Source organism: Pan paniscus, chromosome 5 (assembly GCF_029289425.2).
Source record: "Pan paniscus chromosome 5, NHGRI_mPanPan1-v2.0_pri, whole genome shotgun sequence".
NCBI classification, from domain to species: domain Eukaryota; kingdom Metazoa; phylum Chordata; class Mammalia; order Primates; family Hominidae; genus Pan; species Pan paniscus.
This window is the reverse complement of record NC_073254.2, coordinates 13,518,192-13,540,053: the sequence shown is the minus strand read 5'-3', so window position 1 is coordinate 13,540,053 and position 21,862 is coordinate 13,518,192.

Sequence of the window (21,862 nt, the reverse complement as noted above, 5' to 3'; positions counted from 1 at the left end):
CGGCGTACATATTTCCATGCTTACACAGATACCTGTGTAGATATTTCCATGTTAACACAGATAGTGTTGTAGGTATTTCCATGTTTATACAGACAGCGGCATAGATATTTCCAAGTTTATAAAGATAGCGGTGTAGATATTTCCATGTTTATAGATATAGCGTTGGAGGTATTTCCAAGTTTATACATATAGCGATGTAGATATTTCCATGTTTATAGACATAGCCATGTAGATATTTCCATGTTTATACTGATAGCTGTGTAGACATCTCCATGTTTCTAGAGATAGCGGTGTAGATATTTCCATATTTATAAAGATAGCAGTGTAGATATTTCCATGTTTATACAGATAACGATGTAGATATTTCCATGTTTATACAGATTGCGGTGTAGGCATTTCCTTGTTAATGTAGATAGCTGTGTAGATATTTCCAGGTTTATAGATATAGCCATGTAGATATTTCCATGTTTATACAGATAGCGGTGTAGATATTTCCAGGTTTACAGATATCGGTGTAGATGATTCCATGTTTATACAGATTGCGGTGTAGAGATTTCCATGTTTATACCGACATCGGTGTAGATATTTCCATGTTTATAAAGATAGCGGTGCAGATATATCCATATTTATGGAGATAGCGGTGGAGTTATATCCATGTTTATAAATATAGCAATGTAGATATTTCCATGTTTATACAGATAGCGGTGCAGATATTTTCATGTTTATACAGATAGCGGTGGAGATGTTTCCATCTTTATGCAGATGGCGGTGTAGGCATTTCCAAGTTTATACAGATAGCGGTGTAGTTATTTCCATGTTTATACAGATAGCAGTGTAGTTATTTCCATGTTTATACAGATTGAGGTGTAGATATTTGCAGGTTTATACAGATGGCGGTGTAGTTATTTCCATGTTTATACAGATAGCGGTGTAGACAATTCCATGTATATAGAGATAGCGGTGTAGATATTTCCATATTTATACAGATAGCGGTGTAGATATTTCCATGTTTATACAGATAACGGTGTAGATTTTTCCATGTTTATACAGATTGCGGTGTAGGTATTTCCTTGTTTATATAGATAGATGTGTAGATATTTCCATGTTTATGCTGATGGCATTGAAGATATTTCCATGTTTATACAGATGGAGATGTAGATATTTCCATGTTTATACAGATGACTGTGTAGAAATTTCCATGTTTTTACAGATGGCGGTGTAGGTATTTCCATGTTTTTACAGATAGCGGAGTGGCTATTTCTAAGTTTATACAGGTAGCGGTGTAGGTATTTCCATGTTTATACAGATAGCGGAGTGGCTATTTCTAAGTTTATACAGGTAGCGGTGTAGATATTTCCATGTTTATAGAGATGACTGCATAGATATTTCCATGTTTATACAGATGGCGGTGTAGATATTTCCATGTTTATAGACATATCCATGTAGATATTTCCATGTTTATACAGATAGCGGTGTAGACATTTGGATGTTAATAGAGATAGCGGTGTAGAAATTTCCATATTTACACAGATAGCGGTGTAGATATTTCCATGTTTATACAGATAACGGTGTAGATATTTGCATGTTTATACAGATAGCAGTGTAGGTATTTCCATGTTTACAGAGATAGCGGTGTAGATATTTCCATATTTGCACAGATCGCAGTGTAGATATTTCCATCTTTACAAAGATAGCGGTGTACATATTTCCATGTTTACACAGATAGCTGTGTAGATATTTTGATGTTTACACAGATAGTGTTGTAGATATTTCCATGTTTATACAGATAGCGGTGTAGATACTTCCATGTTTATAAAGATAGCGGTGTAGACATTTCAATGTTTATAGAGGTAGCGGTGGAGATATTTCCTTGTTTATACTGATAGCGATGTAGATATTTCCATGTTTATACAGATAGCGGTGTAGACATTTCGATGTTTATACAGATAACGGTGTAGATATTTCCATGTTTATACAGATAGCGGTGTAGATATTTCCATGTTTATACAGATAGCGGTGGAGATATTTCCGTGTTTGTACAGATAGCGGTGGAGATATTTCCATCTTTATGCAGATGGTGGTGTAGATATTTCCAAATTTATACAGATAGCGGTGTAGATATTCCATGTTTATACAGATAGCAGTGTGGACAATTCCATGTATATAGAGAGATCGGTGCAGATATTTCCATATTTACACAGATTGCGGTGTAGATATTCCCATATTTATACAGATAGCAGTGTAGTTATATACTTGTTTATACAGATTGCTGTGTAGGTATTTCCAGGTTTATAGAGATAACGGTGAATATATTTCCATGTTTATACAGATAAAGGTGTAGATATTTCCTTGTGTATACAGATGGCAGTGTAGATATTTCCATGATTATAGAGATGGAGGTGTAGACATTCCCATGTTTATAGAGATGACTGTGTAGATATTTCCATGTTTATACAGATATCGGTGTAGATATTTCCATGTTTATAAAGATAGTTGTGTAGATATCTCCATGGTTATACAGATAGCAGTGTAGATATTTCCATGTTTTTACTGATGGCGGTGTAGATATTTCCATGTTTATACAGATAGCGGTGTAGACATTTCCAAGTTTATATAGATATCGGTGAAGATATTTCGATGTTTATATAGATAGCCATGAAGATATTTCCATGTTTATAGAGATAGTGGTGTACACATTTCCATGTTCATAGAGATAGCAGTGTAGATATTTCCATATTTATACAGATAACTGTGTTGGTATTTCCATGTTTATACAGATAGCACTGTATTGCGGTGTAGATATTTCCACGTTTACAGAAACCGGTGTAGTTATTTCCATGTTTCTACAGATATCGGTGTAGATATTTCCACGTTTTTACAGATGGCGGTGTAGGTATTTAAATGTTTATAGGGATATAGGTGTAGATATTTCCATGTTCATACAGATGGCAGTGCAGATATTTCCAAGTTTATACAGAGGGCATTGTAGTTATTTCCATGTTTATACAGATGGAAGTGTAGATATTTCCATGTTTCTACAGATGACTTTATAGAAATTTCCAGGTTTTTACAGATGGTGGTGTAGATATTTCATGTTTATACAGATAACGTTGTGGCTATTTCCATGTTTATACAGATAGCAGTCTAGATATTTCCATGTTTATAGAGACGGCTGTGTAGATATTTCTCTGTTTATAGAGATAGCAGTGTAGATATTTCCTTGTTTATAGAGATGGCGGTGTATGTATTTCCATGTTTATAGAGATAGTGGTGTAGATATTTCAATGTTTATACAGATAGCGGAGTAGATATTTCCATGTTTATTCAGATAGTGGTGTTGGTATTTCCATGTTTATACATATAGTGGTGTAGATATTTCCATGTTGATACAGCTCGCGCTGTAGATATTTCCAACTTTATACAGATGGCGGTGAAGATATTTCCATGTATATACAGATAGCAGTGTAGATATTTCCTTGTTTACACCGATGACGGTGTAGATATTTCCATGTTTATACAGAAAGCGGTGTAGATATTTCCATGTTTATAGAGATGGCGGTGAAGTTATTTCCATGTTTATAGTGATAGTGGTGTAGATATTACCATGCTTATGCAGATAGCGGTGCAGGTATTTCCATGTTTATTCAGATAGCGGTGTTGGTATTTCCATGTTTATACAGATAGCGGTGTAGATACTTCCATCTTTATACAGCTCGCGATGTAGATATTTCCATCTTTATACAGATGGCTGTGAAGATATTTGTATGTTTATACAGACAGAGGTGTAGATATTTCCATATTTATACAGATAGCGGTGGAGATATTTCTATGTTTATACAGATGGCTGTGTAGATATTTCCATGTTTACACAGATTGCGGTGTAGGTATTTCCCTATTTATACAGATGGCGGTGTAGATATTTCCATGTTTATACTGATGGTGGTGTACATATTTCCATGTTTATACAGATGGTGGAGTAGATATGTCCATGTTTACAGAGATGGCGGTGTAGATATTTCTATGTTTATAGATATAGCGGTGTAGATATTTCCAAGTTTATAGAGATAGCGGTGTAGATATTTCCATATTTATACAGATAGCGGTGTAGATATTTCCATGTTTATACAGATAGCGGTGGAGATATTTCCATTTTTATACAGATAGCGATGTAGATATTTCCATGTTTATACAGATAGCGCCGTAGATATTTCCATGTGTATACACATGGCAGTGTAGATATTTCCACGTTCACAGAGATGGTGGTGTGGATATTTCCATGCTTATACAGATGACTGTGTAGTTATTTCCATGTTTATACAGATGGCTGTGTAGATATTTCCATGTTTATACAGATAGTGTTGTAGCTATTTCCAACTTCCTAGAGATAGCGGTGTAGATATATCCATATTTATACAGATAGCTGTGTAGATATTTCCATGTTTATACAGACGGCGGTGTAGATATTTCCATGTTTATAGACATGGTGGTGTTGATATTTCCATGTTTATGCACATAGTGGTGTAGATATTTCCATGTTTACAGAGATAGCGGTGTAGATATTTCCATCTTTGCACAGATTGCGGTGTAGATATTTCCATCTTTACACAGATAGCGGTGTAGGTATTTCCAACTTTACACAGATAACTCCGTAGATATTTCCATGTTTACACAGATAGCGTTGTAGATATTTCCATGTTTATAGAGATAGCGGTTTAGATATTTCCATGTATCTACAGATAGCGGTGTAGACATTTCCATGTTTACTGGGATAGTGGTGTACATATTTCCATGTTTATACAGATAGCGGTGTAGATATTTCCATGTTTATACAGATAGCGGTGCAGATATTTCCTTGTTTATACAGATAGTGGTGTAGATATTTCCCTGTTTATACAGATCTTGGTGTAGATATTTCCATGTTTATACAGATAGCTGAGTAGATATTTCCATGTTTACAAAGGTAGCGGTGTAGAAATTTCCATGTTTATACAGATCCCGTTGTAGTTATTTCCTTCTTTCTACAGATGGCGGTGTAGATATATCCATGTTTACACAGATGGCGTTGTAGATATTTCCATGTTTTTGCAGATGGCAGTGTAGATATTTCCATGTTTATGGAGATGGCAGTGTAGATATCTCTGTGTTTATAGAGATATCATTGTAGATATTTCCATGTTTACACAGATAGCTGAGTAGATATTTCCTTGTTTATACAGATAGCGCTGTAGATATTTTCATGTTTATAGAGATAGCGTTGTAGATATTTCCATGTTTATACAGATGGCAGTGGAGATATTTCCATGTGTATACAGATGGCAGTGGAGATATTTCCATGTTTATAGAGATGGTGGTGTAGATACATCCATGTTTATACAGATGACTGTGTAGATATTGGCATGTTTATACAGATGGCGGTGTAGGTATTTCCATCTTTGCAGAGATTGTGGTGTAGATATTTCCATGTTTACACAGACAGCAGTGTAGATATTTCCATATTTACACAGATAGCGCTGTATATATTTGCATATTGATACAGATAGCAGTGTAGTTATTTGCATGTTTATACAGATAGCGATGTAGGTGTTTCCATGTTTATACACATAGCGGTGGAGATATTTCCATGTTTATACAGATAACGATGGAGATATTTCCATGTTTATACAGATTGAGGTGTAGATATTTCCAAGTTTATACAGATAGCGGTATAGATATTTAAATGTTTTCACAGATAGCGGTGTAGTTATTTCCATGTTTATACAAATGGCGATGTATGTATTTCCACGTTTGTAGAGATAGCGTTGTAGATATTTCCATGTTCCTACAGATGGCGTTGTAGATATTTCCATGTTTACACAGATAGCGGTGTAGATATTTCCATGTTTATTGGGATAGCAGTGCAGTTATTTCCTTCTTTATACAGATAGCGGTGGAGATATTTCCATGTTTATACAGATAGCGATGTAGATATTTGCATGTTTATACAGATAGCAGTGTAGATATTTCCATGTTTATACAGATGGTGGTGTAGATATTTCCAAGTTTATACAGATAGCGGTGTAGATATTTCCATGTTTATACAGATAGCGGTGTAGATATTTCCATGTTTATACAGATAACGGTGTAGGTATTTCCATGTTTATAGAGAAAGCGGTGTAGATATTTCCATGTTTATACAGATGGCAGTGAAGACATTTCCATGTGTATACAGATGGCAGTGTAGATATTTCCATGTTTATACAGATGGAGGTGTAGATATTTCCATGTTTATACAGGTAGCGGTGTGGTTATTTCCATGTTTTCACAGATCGCGGTGTAGATATTTCCATGTTTATGCAGATAGCGGTGTGTCTATTTCCATGTTTATACAGATAGCGGTGTAGATATTTCCATGATTATAGAGATGTGTGTGTAGATATTTCCATGTTTATACGGATGGCAGGGTAGTTATTTCCATGTTTATAGAGATAGTGGTGTAGATATTTCCATGTTTATACAGAAGACTGTGTACGTATTTCCATGATTATACAGATGGCGGTGAAGATATTTCCATGTTCATAGAGATATCCATGTAGATATTTCCATGTTTATACAGACAGCGGTGTAGACATTTCAATGTTTATAGAGATAGAGGTGTAGATATTTCCATATTTATAGAGACAGCGGTGTAGATATTTCCATGTTTATACAGATAGCAGTGTACATATTTCAATGTTTATACAGATCGTGGTGTAGATATTTCCATGTTTATACAGATAGCGGTGTATATATTTCCATGTTTATACAGATAGTGGTGTAGGTATTTCCGTGTTTAGAGAGATAGCGTTGTAGATATTTCCATATTTGCGCAGATTGCGGTGTAGATATTTCCATGTCTACACAGAGAGTTGTGTATATATTTCCATGTTTACACAGATAGCTGTGTAGATATTTCCATGTATACACAAATAGTGTTGTAGATACTTCCGTGTTTATACAGATAGCGGTGTACATATTTCCATGTTTATACAGATGGTGGTGTAGATATTTCCAAGTTTATAGAGATAGCGGTGTAGATATTTCCATGTTTATACAGATAGCGGTGTAGATATTTCCATGTTTATACAGATAGCGGTGTAGGTATTCCCCTGTTTATAGAGAAAGCGGTGTAGATATTTCCATGTTTATACAGATGACAGTGTAGATATTTCCATGTTTTCACAGATGGCGGTGTAGATACTTCCATGTTTATACAGATAGCGGTGTGGCTATTTCCATGTTTATACAGATAGTGGTGTAGATATTTCCATGACTGTATTGATGTCTCTGTAGATATTTCCATGTTAATAAGGATGGCAATGTAGATATTTCCATGCTTATAGAGATAGTGGTGTAGATATTTCCATGTTTGTACTGATGACTGTGTAGGTATTTCCAGGTTTATACAGATGGCGGTGCAGATATTTCCATGTTTTAGAGATAGCCGTGTAGATATTTCCATGTTTATACAGATAGCGGTGTAGACATTTCCATGTTTATAGAGATAGCGGTGTAGATAATTCCATATTAATTCAGATAGCGGTGTAGATATTTCCATGTTTATACAGATAGCGGTGTAGTCATTTCCATGTTTACAGAGATAGCGGTGTAGATATTTCCATATTTGCACAGAATGCGGTGTAGATATTTCCATCTTTACAAGGATACTGGTGTACATATTTCCATGTTTACACAGATAGCTGTGTAGATATTTTCATGTTTACTCAGATAATGTTGTAGATATTTCCATGTCTCTACAGATAGCGGTGTAGATATTTCCATGTTTATAAAGATAGCAGTGTAGATAATCCCATGTTTATTGAGATAGCGGTGGAGATATTTCCATGTTTATACAGATAGCGTTGTAGATATACCTATGTTAATACAGATAGTGGTGTAGATATTTCCAGGTTTATACAGACAGCGGTGTAGATATTTCCATGTTTATATAGATATCGGTGTAGATATTTCCATGTTTATACGGATAGCGGTGTAGATATTTCCATGTTTATACAGATTGTGGTGTAGTTATTTCCATGTTTATACAGATTCCGGTGTAGGTATTCCCATGTTTACAGAGATAGCGGTGTAGATATTTCCAGGTTTATTCAGATGGAGGTGTAGATATTTCCATGTTTATAGAGATGACAGTGTAGTTATTTCCATGTTTTTACAGATGGTGTTGTAGATATTTCCATGTTTATAGAGATAGAGTTGTGGCTATTTCCATGTTTATACAGATAGCAGTGTCGATATTTCCATGTTTATAGAGATGGCTGTGTAGATATTTCCATGTTTATACAGGTATGGTGTAGATATTTCCATGTTTATACAGATGACTATGTAGGTATTTCCATGTTTATACAGATGGCGGTGTAGATATTTCCATGTTCATAGAGATAGCCAAGTAGATATTTCCATGTTTATACAGATAGTGGTGTAGACCTTTCAATGTTTATAGAGATAGCGGTGTAGATATTTCCATATTTATACAGATAGCAGTGTAGTTATTTCCATTTTTATACAGATAGCAGTGTACATATTTCCATGTTTATACAGATAGCGGTGTAGATATTTCCATGTTTATACAGATAGCGTTGTGGCTGTTTCCATGTTTATGCAGATAGCGATGTAGATATTTCCATATTTATAGAGATGGCTATGTAGATATTTCCATGTTTATACAGATGGCAGTGTTGATATTTCCATATTTATACAGATAGCGGTGCAGATATTTCCATGTTTATACAGATGAATGTGTAGGTATTTCCATGTTTATACAGATGGCAGTGTAGATATTTCCATGTTTATAAAGATAGCGGTGTAGATATTTCCATGTTTATAGAGATAGCGGTGGAGATATTTCCATGTTTATACAGATAGCGATGTAGATATTTGCATGTTTATACAGACAGCAGTGTAGATATTTCCATGTTTATACAGATGGTGGTGTAGATATTTCTAAGTTTATACAGATAGAGGTGTAGATATTTCCATGTTTATACAGATAGGGGTGTAGATATTTCCATGTTTATACAGATAGCGGTGTAGGTATTTCCATGTTTAAAGAGAAAGCGGTGTAGATATTTCCATGTTTATACAGATGGCAGTGAAGACATTTCCATGTGTATACAGATGGCGGTGTAGAAATTTCCATGTTTATACAGATGGAGGTGTAGATATTTCCATGTTAATACAGATGACAGTGTACATATTTCCATGTTTATAGAGATGATGGTGCAAATATTTCCATGTTTATAGACATAGCGGTGTAGATATTTCCATGACTATAGAGAAGGCGGTGAAGATATTTCCATGTTTATACAGATAGCGGTGTAGATATTTCCATGTTTATACAGATGGCGGTGTAGATAATTCCGTGTTTTACAGATGGCAGTGTAGATATTTCCATGTTTATACAGATAGCGGTGCAGATATTTCCATGTTTATACAGATAGCGGTGTAGATATTTCAATGATTGCAGAGATGGCGGTGTAGATATTTCCATGTTTATAGACGGAGTGTTGCAGTTATTTCCATGTTTATAGAGAAGGCGGTGTAGATATTTCCATGTTTATAGATGTAGCGGTGTAGATCTTTCCATGTTTATTGAGATAGCGGTGTAGATATTTCCTTGTTTATACAGATTGCGGTGTAGATATTTCCATGTTTATACAGATAGCGGTGTAGATATTTCCATCTTTAGAGAGGGTGCTGTGTAGATATTTCCATGTTTATAGAGATAGAGGTGTGGCTATTTCCATGTTTATACAGATAACAGTGTAGATATTTCCATGTTTATAGAGATGGCTGTGTAGATATTTCCATGTTTATACAGGTATGGTGTAGATATTTCCATGTATATACAGATGACTGTGTAGGTATTTCCATGTTTATACAGATGGCGGTGTAGATATTTCCATGTTCATAGAGATAGCCATGTAGATATTTCCATGTTTACACATATAGCAGTGTAGACATTTCAGTGTTTATAGAGATAGTGGTATAGATATTTCCATGTTGATACAGATGCAGGTGTAGATATTTCCATTTTTATACAGATGTCTGTGTAGGTATTTCCATGTTTTTGCAGATCGCAGTGTAGATATTTCCATGTTTATAGAGATAGCGGTGTTGCTATTTCCATGTCTATACAGATTGCAGTGTAGATATTTCCATGATTATAGAGATGGCTCTGTAGATATTTCCAAATTTATACAGATGGCAGTTTAGATATTTCCATGTTTATACAGATGGCAGTGTAGATATTTCCATGTTTATAAAGATAGCGGTGTAGATATTTCCATGATTATAGAAATGTCTCTGTTGATATTTCCATGTTTATACGGATGGCAGTGTAGCTATTTCCATGTTTTTGTTGATGGCGGTGTAGATATTTCCATGTTTATAGAGATGGCGGTGTAGATATTTCTAAGTATATAGAGATATCAGTGTAGTTATTTCCATGTTTATAGAGATGGGGGTGTAAGTATTTCCATGTTTATAGAGATAGCGCTGTAGATATTTCCATGTTTATGTAGATAGCGGTGTAGATATTTCCATGTTTATACAGACAGCGTTGTTGGTATTTCCATGTTTATACAGATATCGGTTTAGATATTTCCATGTTTATACAGTTCGCGGTGTAGGTATTTCCATCTTTAAACAGATGACAATGTAGATATTTCCATGTTTATACAGATAGCGGTGTAGATATTTCCATGTTTATACAGATGGCGTTGTAGATAGTTCCACGTTTAAGGAGATGGCGTTGTAGATATTTTCACGTTTATAGAGATAGCGGTGTAGATATTTCCATGTTTATAGAGATGGTGGTGTAGATATTTCCAAGTTTATACAGATGACTGTGTAGATATTTGCATGTTTATACAGATGTCGGTGTATATATATCCATGTTTATACAGATAGCGGTGGAGATAATTCCATGTTCATACAGATAGCGGTGTAGATATTTCCATGTTTATAGAGATAGCGGTGGAGTTATTTCCGTGTTTATACAGATAGCAGTGTAGATATTTCCATGTTTATAAAGATAGTGGTGGAGATATTTCCATGTTTATGCAGATAGCGGGGTAGATATTTCCAAGTTTATGCAGATAGCGGTGTAGATATTTCCATGTTTATGGAGATAGCGGTGTAGGTATTTCCATGTTTATAGAGATAGCGGTGTAGATATTTCCATTTTTATACAGATAGCGGTGTATATATTTCCATCTTTATACAGCTCGCGGTGTAGTTATTTACATGTTCATACAAATGGCACTGGGGATATTTCCATGTTTATACAGATGGCGGTGTAGGTAGTTCCATGTTTATGGAGACGGCAGAGTAGTTACTATCAAGTTTATAGAAATGGCGGTGTAGATATTTCCATGTTTATACAGATGGCAGTGTAGATATTTCCATGCTTATACAGATGGCTGTGTAGATAGTTCCATGTTTATGGAGATGGCAGTGTAGATATTTTCAGGTTTATAGAGAAGGCCGTGTAGGTATTTCCAGGTTTATAGAGATAGCGGTGTAGATATGTCCATGTTTATACAGATAGCGGTGTAGGTATTCCCATGTTTATAGAGAAAGTGGTGTAGATATTTCCATGTTTATAGACATGGCTGTGTCGGGATTTCCATGTGTATACAGATGTCAGCGTAGATATTTCCATGTTTATACAGATGGTGGTGTAGATGTTTTTCATGTTTATACAGATGACTGTGTAGATATTTCCATGTTTTTACAGATGGTGTTGTAGATATATCCATGATTGTAGAGATAGTCGTTTAGATATTTCCATGTTTATGCAGATGGCTGTGTAGATATTTCCATGTATATAGAGATAGCGGTGTACATATTTCCATGTTTATACAGATGGCGGTGTAGAACTTTCCATGTTTATACAGATAGCAGTGTAGATATTTCCAGGTTTATACAGATGGAGGTGTAGATATTTCCATATTTATACAGATAGTAGAGTAGATCTTTCCATGTTTACACAGATCGTGGTGTAGATATTAGCTTGTTTATAGAAATAGCGGTGTAGATATTTCCATGTTTATATAGATGGCGGTGTAGATATTTTCATGTTTATACATATGGCGGTGTAGATATTTTCATGTTTATACAGATGTCGGTGTAGATATTTCCATGTTTATACAGATGGCGGTGTAGATATTTCCATGTTTATACAGATGGCGTAGTAGATAATTCCATGTTTATGCAGATGGCGGTGTAGATATATCAAAGTTTGCACAGATAGCGGTGTAGATATTTCCATGTTTACAAAGATATCGGTGTAGATATTTCCATGGTTATATAGATGGCTGTGTAGATAATTCCATATTTACAAAGATGGCGGTGTAGATATTTCAATCTTTACACTGATAGCAGTGTAGATATTTCCATCTTTACACAGACAGCGATGTATATATTTCCATGTTTAAACAGATAGCGGCAGAGATATTTCCATGTGTATACAGATAGCGGTGTTGTTATTTCCATGTTAATAAAGATAGCGGTGTACGTATTTCCATGTTTATAAAGCTCGCCATGTAGATATTTCCATTTTTATACAGACGGTGGTGTAGATATTTCCTCGTTTATAAAGATGGCGGTGTACATATTTCCATGTTTACAGAGATGGCGGTGCAGATAGTTCTATGTTTATGGAGATGGCAGTGTAGATATTTCCATGTTCATAGAGATAGCGGTGTAGATATATCCATGTTTATAGAGATAGTGGTGTAGGTATTTCCATGTTTATAGAGATAGCAGTGTAGATACTTCCATGTTTGTACACATGGCTGTGTAGATATTTCCATGTGTATACAGAATGCATTGTAGATATTTCCATGTTTATACAGATGGTGGTGTAGATATTTCCATGTTCCTACAGATGAATGTGTAGATATTTCCATGTTTATACAGATGACATTGTAGATATTCCCATTTTTATACAGATGGCGGTGTAGATATTTCCATGTTTATACAGATGGCGGTGTAGATATTTCCATGTTTATACAGATGGCGGGGTGGATATTTCCATGTTCATGGTGATTGCGGTGTAGATATTTTCATCTTTATACAGATGGCGGTGTAGATATTTTCATGTTTATAGAGATGGCGGTGTAGTTATATCCATGTTTATAGAGATGGCGGTGTAGATATTTCCATCTTTTTAGAGATAGTGGTGTGGCTGTTTCCATGTTGATACAGATAGCGGTGTAGATATTTCCATGTTTATGCAGATAGCGGTGTAGATATTTCCATGGTGATACAGATGGCGTTTTTGATATTTCCATGTTTATACAGATGGCAGTGTAGATATTTCCATGTTTATGCTGATGGCGGTGTATATATTTCCATATTTTTAGAGATGGCGGCATAGATATTTCCATGTTTATAGAGATAGTAGTGAAGATATTTCCATGTTTATAGAGATAGCGGTGTAGATGTTTCCATGTTTATACAGATAGCGGTGAAGGTATTTCCATGTTTATGTATATAGCTGTGTAGCTATTTCCATATTTATACAGATAGCAGTGTAGATATTTCCATGTTTATACAGATAGCGGTATAGATATTTCCATGTTTATACACATAGCGGTGTAGATATTTCCATGTTTATACAGATAGCGTTGTAGATATTTCCATATTCATACAGATAGTAGTGTAGATATTTCCATGTTAATACAGATCGCGGTGTAGAGAATTCCATCTATTTACTGATGTCAGTGTAGTTATATCCATGTTTATACAGATGGCAGTGGGGATATTTCCATGTTTATACAGATAGCGGTGTAGATACTTCCATGTTTGTAAAGATGGCGGTGTAGATATTTCCTTGTTTATACAGATGGCGGTGTAGATAGTTCCATGTTTATGGAGATGGCGGTGTAGATATTTTCATGTTTATAGAGTTGGCGGTGTACATGTTTCCATGTTTAAAGAGATAGCGGTGTAGATATTTCCATGTTTATACATATAACGGTGTAGGTATTTCCATGTTTACAGAGATAGTGGTGTAGACATTTCCATGTTTATACAGACGGCTGTGTAGATATTTCCATGTGTATACAGATGGCAGTGTAGATATTTCCATTTTTATACAGATGGTGGTATAGATATTTTTCACGTTCATACAGACGACTGTGTAGATATTTCCATTTTTCTACAGATGGCGGTGTAGATATAACCATGTTTGCACAGATAGCGGAGCAGATATTTCCATGATTACACAGATAGCGGTTTAGATATTTCCATGTTTATATAGATGGCGATGTAGATATTTCCATGTTCACACAGATAGCGCTGTAGTTATTTCCATCTTTACACAGATAGCAGTGTAGATATTTCCATGTTTACACAGATAGCATTGTTGATATTTCCATGTTTATACAGATATCCGTGTTGATATTGCCATGTTTATACAGCTCACCATGTAGATATTTCCATTTTTATGCAGATGGTGGTGTAGATATTTCCACGTTTATACAGATGGCGGTGTACATATTTCCAGGTTTATACAGATGGTGGTGTAGATATTTCGATGTTTATGGAGTTAGCAGTGAAGATATTTCCATGTTTATAGAGATAGCGGTGTAGGTATTTCCATGTTTATAGAGATTGCGGTGTAGGTATTTCCAGCTTTAAAGAGATGGTGGTGTAGATATTTCCATGTTTGTACAGATGTCTGTGTAGATATTTCCATGTTTATACAAATGGTGGTGTAGATATTTCCATGTTTCTAGAGATGACTGTGTAGATATTTCCATGTTTTTCCAGATGGCGTTGTAGATATTTCCATTTTTTTACAGATGGCGGTGTAGATATTTCCATGTTTATAGAGATGGTGGTGTAGATATATACATGTTTGCAGAGATAGCGGTGTAGATATTTCCATGTTTATAGAGATAACGGTGTAATTATTTCCATGTTTATACAGATTGCGGTGTAGATATTTCCATGATTACACAGATAGCGGTGTAGATATTTCCATGTTTATACAGATCGTGCTGTAGATATTTCCATGTTTATACAGATAGCGGTGTAGATATTTCCAAGTTGATACAGATGGCGGTGTTGATATTTCCATCTATATACAGCTCACGGTGTAGGTATTTACATCTTTATACAGATGGCAGTGTAGTTATTTCCATGTTTATTCAGATGGTGGTGTACCTATTTCCATGTTTATACAGATGACTTTGTAGATATTTCCATGTTTTTACAGATGACGGTGTAGACATTTCCATGTTTATATAGACAGCGCTGTAGATATTTCCATGTTTACACAGATAGTGGTGTATATATTTCCATCTTTACAGTGATAGCATTGTAGATATTTCCATGTTTACACAGATGGCCGTGTAGATATTTCCATGTTTACACAGATATCTGTGTAGATATTTCCATGTTTACACAGATAGCGTTGTAGACATTTCCATGTTTATACAGATGACTGTGTAGATATTTCCATGTTTTTACAGATGGTGGTGTAGATATTTCCATGTTTATACAAATAGCGCTGTAGATATTTCCATGTTTATACAGATAGCGGTGTAGATATTTCCATGTTTATAGAGGTAGCGGTGTAGATATTTCCATGTTTATACTGACGGCTGTGTAGATATTTCCATGTGTATACAAATGTCAGTGTAGATATTTCCATGTTTATACAGATGGTGGTGTAGATATTTTTCATGTGTATACAGATGACTGTGCAGATATTTCCATGTTTTTAGATGGTTTTGTAGATATTTCCATGTTTATAGAGTTAGTGGTGTAGATATTTCCATGTTTATGCAGATGGTGGTGTAGATATTTCCATGTTTATAGAGATAGCAGTGTAGATATTTCCATGTTTATACAAATGACGGTGTAGATATTTCCATGTTTATACAGATAGCGGTGTAGTTACTTCCATGTTTATACAGATGTCGGTGTAGATATTTCCATGTTTATACAGATCGTTGTGTAGATATTTCCTTGTTTATAGAGATAGCGGTGTAGATATTTCCATGATTATACAGATGGCGGTGTAGATATTTCCATGTTTATACAGATGGCGGTGTTGATACATCCATGTTTATGCAGATGGTGGTGTTGATATTTCCTTGTTTATACAGATAGCGGTGTAGATATTTCCATGTTTATACAGATGGTGGTATAGATATTTCCCAGTTTATACAGATGGCGGTGAAGATATTTTCATGTTCATAGAGATGGCGGTGTAGATAATTCCATGTTTATACAGATGGCAGTGTAGATATATCCATATTTGAACAGATAGCGGTGTAGATATTTCCCTGTTTACACAGATTGTGGTGTAGATATTTCCATGTTTATATAGATGGCGGTGTAGATATTTCCACGTTTCCACAGATAGCGGTGTAGATATTTCCATCTTTACACTGATAGCGGTGTAGATATTTCCATCTTTACACAGATAGCGGTGTAGATATTTCCATGTTTACACAGACAGCGTTGTAAATATTTCCATGTTCATACAGATAGCGGTGGAGGTATATCCATGTTTATACAGATAGCGGTTTAGATATTTCCATGTTGATACAGATAGCGGTGTAGCTATTTCCAAGTTTATAGAGATAGTGGTGTAGATATTTCCATGTTTATACAGATGGCTGTGTAGATATTCCCATGTGTATGCAGATGGCAGTGTAGATATTTCCATGTTTATACAGATGGAGGTGTAGGTATTTAAATGTCTATGGAGATAGTGGTGTAGATATTTCCATGTTGATACAGTTAGCGGTGTAGGTATTTCCATGTTTATAGAGATAGTGGTGTAGATATATCCATGTTTATACAGATGGCGGTGTAGATATTTTCCATGTTTATGCAGATGGCATTGTAGATATTTCCATGTTTATAGAGATGGCAGTGTATATATTTCTATGTTTATAGGGATAGCGTTGTAGATAATTCCACGTTTATAGATGTGGCTGTGTAGGTATTTCCATATTTATGGAGACATTGTTGTAGATATTTCCTTGTTTATACAGATAGCAGTTTAGATATTTCCATGTTAATACAGATAGCGGTGTTGATATTTCCATGTTTATACAGATAGCGGTGTAGATATTTCCATGTTTACACAGATAGCGGTGTAGATATTTCCATATTTATACAGATAACGTTGGGGATATTTCCAAGTTGATATAGATTGTGGTGGAGATATTTCCATGTTTATACAGATGACGGTGTAGATATTTCCATGTTTATACAGACAGCGGTGTAGATATTTAAATATTTATACAGATATCGGTGTAGGAATTTCCATGTTTATAGAGATAGCACTGTAGATATTTCCACATTTATACTGATGACTGGGTAGATATTTCCATGTGTATACAGATGGCAGTGTAGATATATCCATGTTTATATTCATAGAGGTGTAGATATTTCCATGTTTATACAGATGACTGTGTAGGTATTTCCGTGTTTATACAGATGGCAGTGTAGATATTTGCATGTTTATAGAGACAGCGGTGTAGACATTTCCATGTTTATACAGATAGCAGTGAAGACATTTCCATGTTTATAGAGATAGTGGTGTAGATATTTCCATATTTATACAGATAGCGGTGTATTTATTTCCATGTTTAAACAGATATCGGTGGAGATATTTCCATGTTTATATAGATAGCGGTGTAGATATTTCCTTGTTTATACTGATCGTAGTGTAGATATTTCCATGTTTATAAAGATAACAGTGTAGATATTTCCATGTATATACAGGAAGCGGTGTAGATATTTCCATGTTTACTCAGATCGTGGTGTAGATATTTCCATCTTTCCACAGATGGCAGTGTAGATATTTCCATGTTTATACAGATGGAGGTGTAGATGTTTCCATGTTAATACAGATAGCGTTGTAGGTATTTCCAAGTTTATGCAGATGTCGGTGCAGATATTTCCATGTTTATAGAGATGGCACTGTAGATATTTCTATGTTTATAGAGATAGCGGTGTAGATATTTCCATGTGTATAGAGATGGCGATGTAGGTATTTCCATGTTTATAGACATAGTGGTGTAGATATTTCCATGTATATACAGATAGTAGTGTAGATATTTCCATCTTTATAGAGATAGTGGTGTTGGTATTTCCATGTTTAAACAGATAGCGGAGTAGATATTTCCATGTTTATACAGCTCGTGGTGTAGATATTTCCATCTTTATGGAGATGTGAGTATAGATATTTCCATGTTTATACAGACAGCTGTGTAGATATTTCCATGTTTATACAGATGACGGTGTAGATAGTTCCATGTTTATGGAGATATTGGTGTAGATATTTTCATGTTTATAGAGATGGCGGTGCAGATATTTGCAAGCTTACAGAGATAGCGGTGTAGATATTTCCATGTGTATACAGAGGGCAGTGTGGATATTTCCATGTTTATAGAGATAGCAGTGTAGATATTTCCATGTTTATACAGATAGTGGTGTAGATATTTGCATTTTCATAGATACAGGGGTGTAGATATTTGCATATATATACATATAGCGGTGTAGATATTTCCATGTTTATACAGATGATGTTGTGGATATATCCATGTTTACACAGATGGCGGTGTAGACATTTCCGTGTTTGTACATATGGCGGTGTAGATATTTCCATGTTTATACAGATAGCTGTGCAGATATTTCCATGTTTCAACAGATAGCGGTGTAGATATTACCGTTTTTATACGGATGGCGGTGTAGGTATTTCCTGGTTTATGGAGATGGCGTTGTAGGTATTTTCATATTTATAGAGATGACGGTGTAGACAATTCCATGTTTATAGAGATTGCGGTGTAGATATTTCCATGTTTATAGAGATAGCAGTGTAGATACTTCCATGTTTATAGAGATAGCGGTGTAGATGTTTCCATGTTTATACAGATAGCGGTGAAGATATTTCCATGTTTATGGAGATAGCTGTGTAGATATTTCCATATTTATACAGATAGCAGTGTAGATATTTCCATGTTGATACAGATAGCGGTGTAGATATTTCCATGTTTATACACATAGCGGTGTAGATATTTCCATCTTTATACAGATAGCGTTGTAGATATTTCCATCTTCATACAGATAGTAATGTAGGTATTTCCATGTTAATACAGATCGCGGTGTAGAGAATTCCATCTATTTACAGATGTCAGTGTATATATTTCCATGTTTATACAGATAGCGGTGAAGTTATTTCCATGTTCATATAGATGGCGTTGTAGATATTTCAAGTTTATAGAGATGGCAGTCTATATATTTCCATGTTTATGTAGATGGTGGTGTAGATATTTCCATGTTTAAAGAGATGGTGTTGTATATATTTCCATGTTTATAGACATAGCGGAGTAGATATTTCCATGTTTTTAGAGATAGCGGTGTAGGTATTTCCATGTTTATAGAGATAGTGGTGTAGATATTTCCATGTTTATCCAGATAGCGGTGTAGTTATTTCCATGTTTATACAGAAAGCGGTGTTGGTATTTCCATGTTTACAGATAGCGTTGTAGATATTTCCATGTTTATACAGAAAGCGGTGCTGGTATTTCCATGTTTATACAGATAGCGTTGTAGATATTTCCATGTTTATACAGACGACTGTGTAGGTATTTCCATGTTTATACAGATGTCGGTGTTGATATTTCCATGTATATAGAGATACCCATGTAGATATTTCCATGTTTATACAGATAGCGGTGTAGACATTTCCATGTGTATTGAGATGGCGGTGTAGATGTTTCCATATGTATACAGATAGCGGTGTATGTATTTCCAAGTTTATACAGATAGCGGGGTAGATATTTCCATGTTTATACAGATAGCGGTGTAGATATTTCCATGTTTATAGAGATGACGGTGTGGATATTTCCAAGTTTATACAAATATCGGTGTAGATATTTCCATGTTTATACAGATAGCTGTGTAGTTATTTCCATGTTTATACAGATGACTCTGTATATATTTCCATGTTTATAGAGATGGCCGAGTAGGCATTCCCATGTTTATAGAGATATCGGTGTAGATATTTCCATGTTTATAGAGATAGCTGTGTAGATATTTCCATATCTACAGATAGCCGTGTAGATATTTCGATGTATATTCCGATGGCGGTGAAGATATTTCCATGTTTATAGAGATGGCTGTGTAGATATTTCCAAGTTTATACAGATGGCAGTGTAGAAATTTCCATGTTCATAGAGATAGTGGTGTAGATATTTCCATGCTTATACTGATGACTGTGTATGTATTTCCATGTTTACACAGATGGCTGTGTCGATATTTCCATGTTTATAGAGATACCCATGTAGATATTTCCATGTTTATACAGATAGCGGTGTAGACATTTCCATGTTTGTAGAGATAGCATTGTAGATATTTCCAAATTTATACAGATAGCGGTATAGAAATTTCCATGTTTATACAGATGGCGGTGTATATATTTCCATGTTTATACAGATAGCGGTGTAGTTATTTCCATGTTTATACAGATGGCGGTGAAGATATTTCCATGTTCATATAGATGGCGTTGTAGATATTTCTATGTTTATAGAGATGGCGGTCTATGTATTTCCATGTTTATGTAGATAGTGGTGTAGATATTTCCATGTTTATAGAGATAGCGGTGTAGTTATTTCCATGTTTATAGACATAGCAGTGTACATATTTCCTTGTTTTTAGATATAGCGGTGTAGGTATTTCCATGTTTATAGAGATAGTGGTGTAGATATTTCCATGTTTATACAGATAGCGGTGTAGTTATTTCCATGTTTATACAGAAAGCGGTGTTGGTATTTCCAGGTTTATACAGATGGCGGTGAAGTTATTCCAATTTTTATACAGATAGCGATGTAGATATTTCCATGTATATACAGATTGCGGTGTACATATTTCAATGTTTATAGGGATATTGGTGTAGATTTTTCCAAGTTTATACAGATGGCTGTGTAGATATTTCCATGCGTATACAGATGGCAGTGTAGATATTTTCATCTTTAAACAGATGGAGGTGTAGATATTTCCATGTTTATACAGACAGCGGTGTAGTTATTTTCCTGTTTATACAGATAGCGGTGTTGATATTTCCATGTATATGGGGATAGCGGTGTAGATATTTCCATGTTTATACAGATAGCGGTGTAGGTAATTCCATGTTTATAAACATAGCGGTGTAGATATTTGCATATTTATACAGCTGGCTGTATATATATTTCCATGTTTATACAGATGGTAGTGTAGATATTTCCATGTTTATAGAGATGGTGGTGTAGATATTTCCATGTTTATACAGATGACTGTGTAGATATTTCCAGGTTTATACAGATGGCGGTGTAGATATTTCCATGTTTATACAGATAGCGGAGTACGTATTTCCATGTTTATACAGGTCATGCTGAAGATATTTCCATGTTTATATGGATAGCGGTGTACGTATTTCCATGTTTATACAGATGGCAGTGTAGATATTTCCATTTTTATTCTCATGGTGGTGTAGATATTTCCATGTTTATACAGATGTCTGTGTAGATATTTCCATGTTTATGCTGATGGCAGTGTTGATATTTCCAGGTTAATACAGACGGTGTTGTAGATATTTCCATGTTTATACAGATGCTGTTTAGATATTTCCATGTTTATACAGATAGCGGTGTAGATATTTCCATGTTTACACAGATAGCGGTGTAGATATTTCCATGTTTATACAGATGGCGGAGTATATATTTGCATGTTTACACAGATGGCGGTGTAGATAATTCCATCTTTATACAGACGGAAGTGGAGATATTTCCAGGTTTATACAGATGGCGGTGTAGAT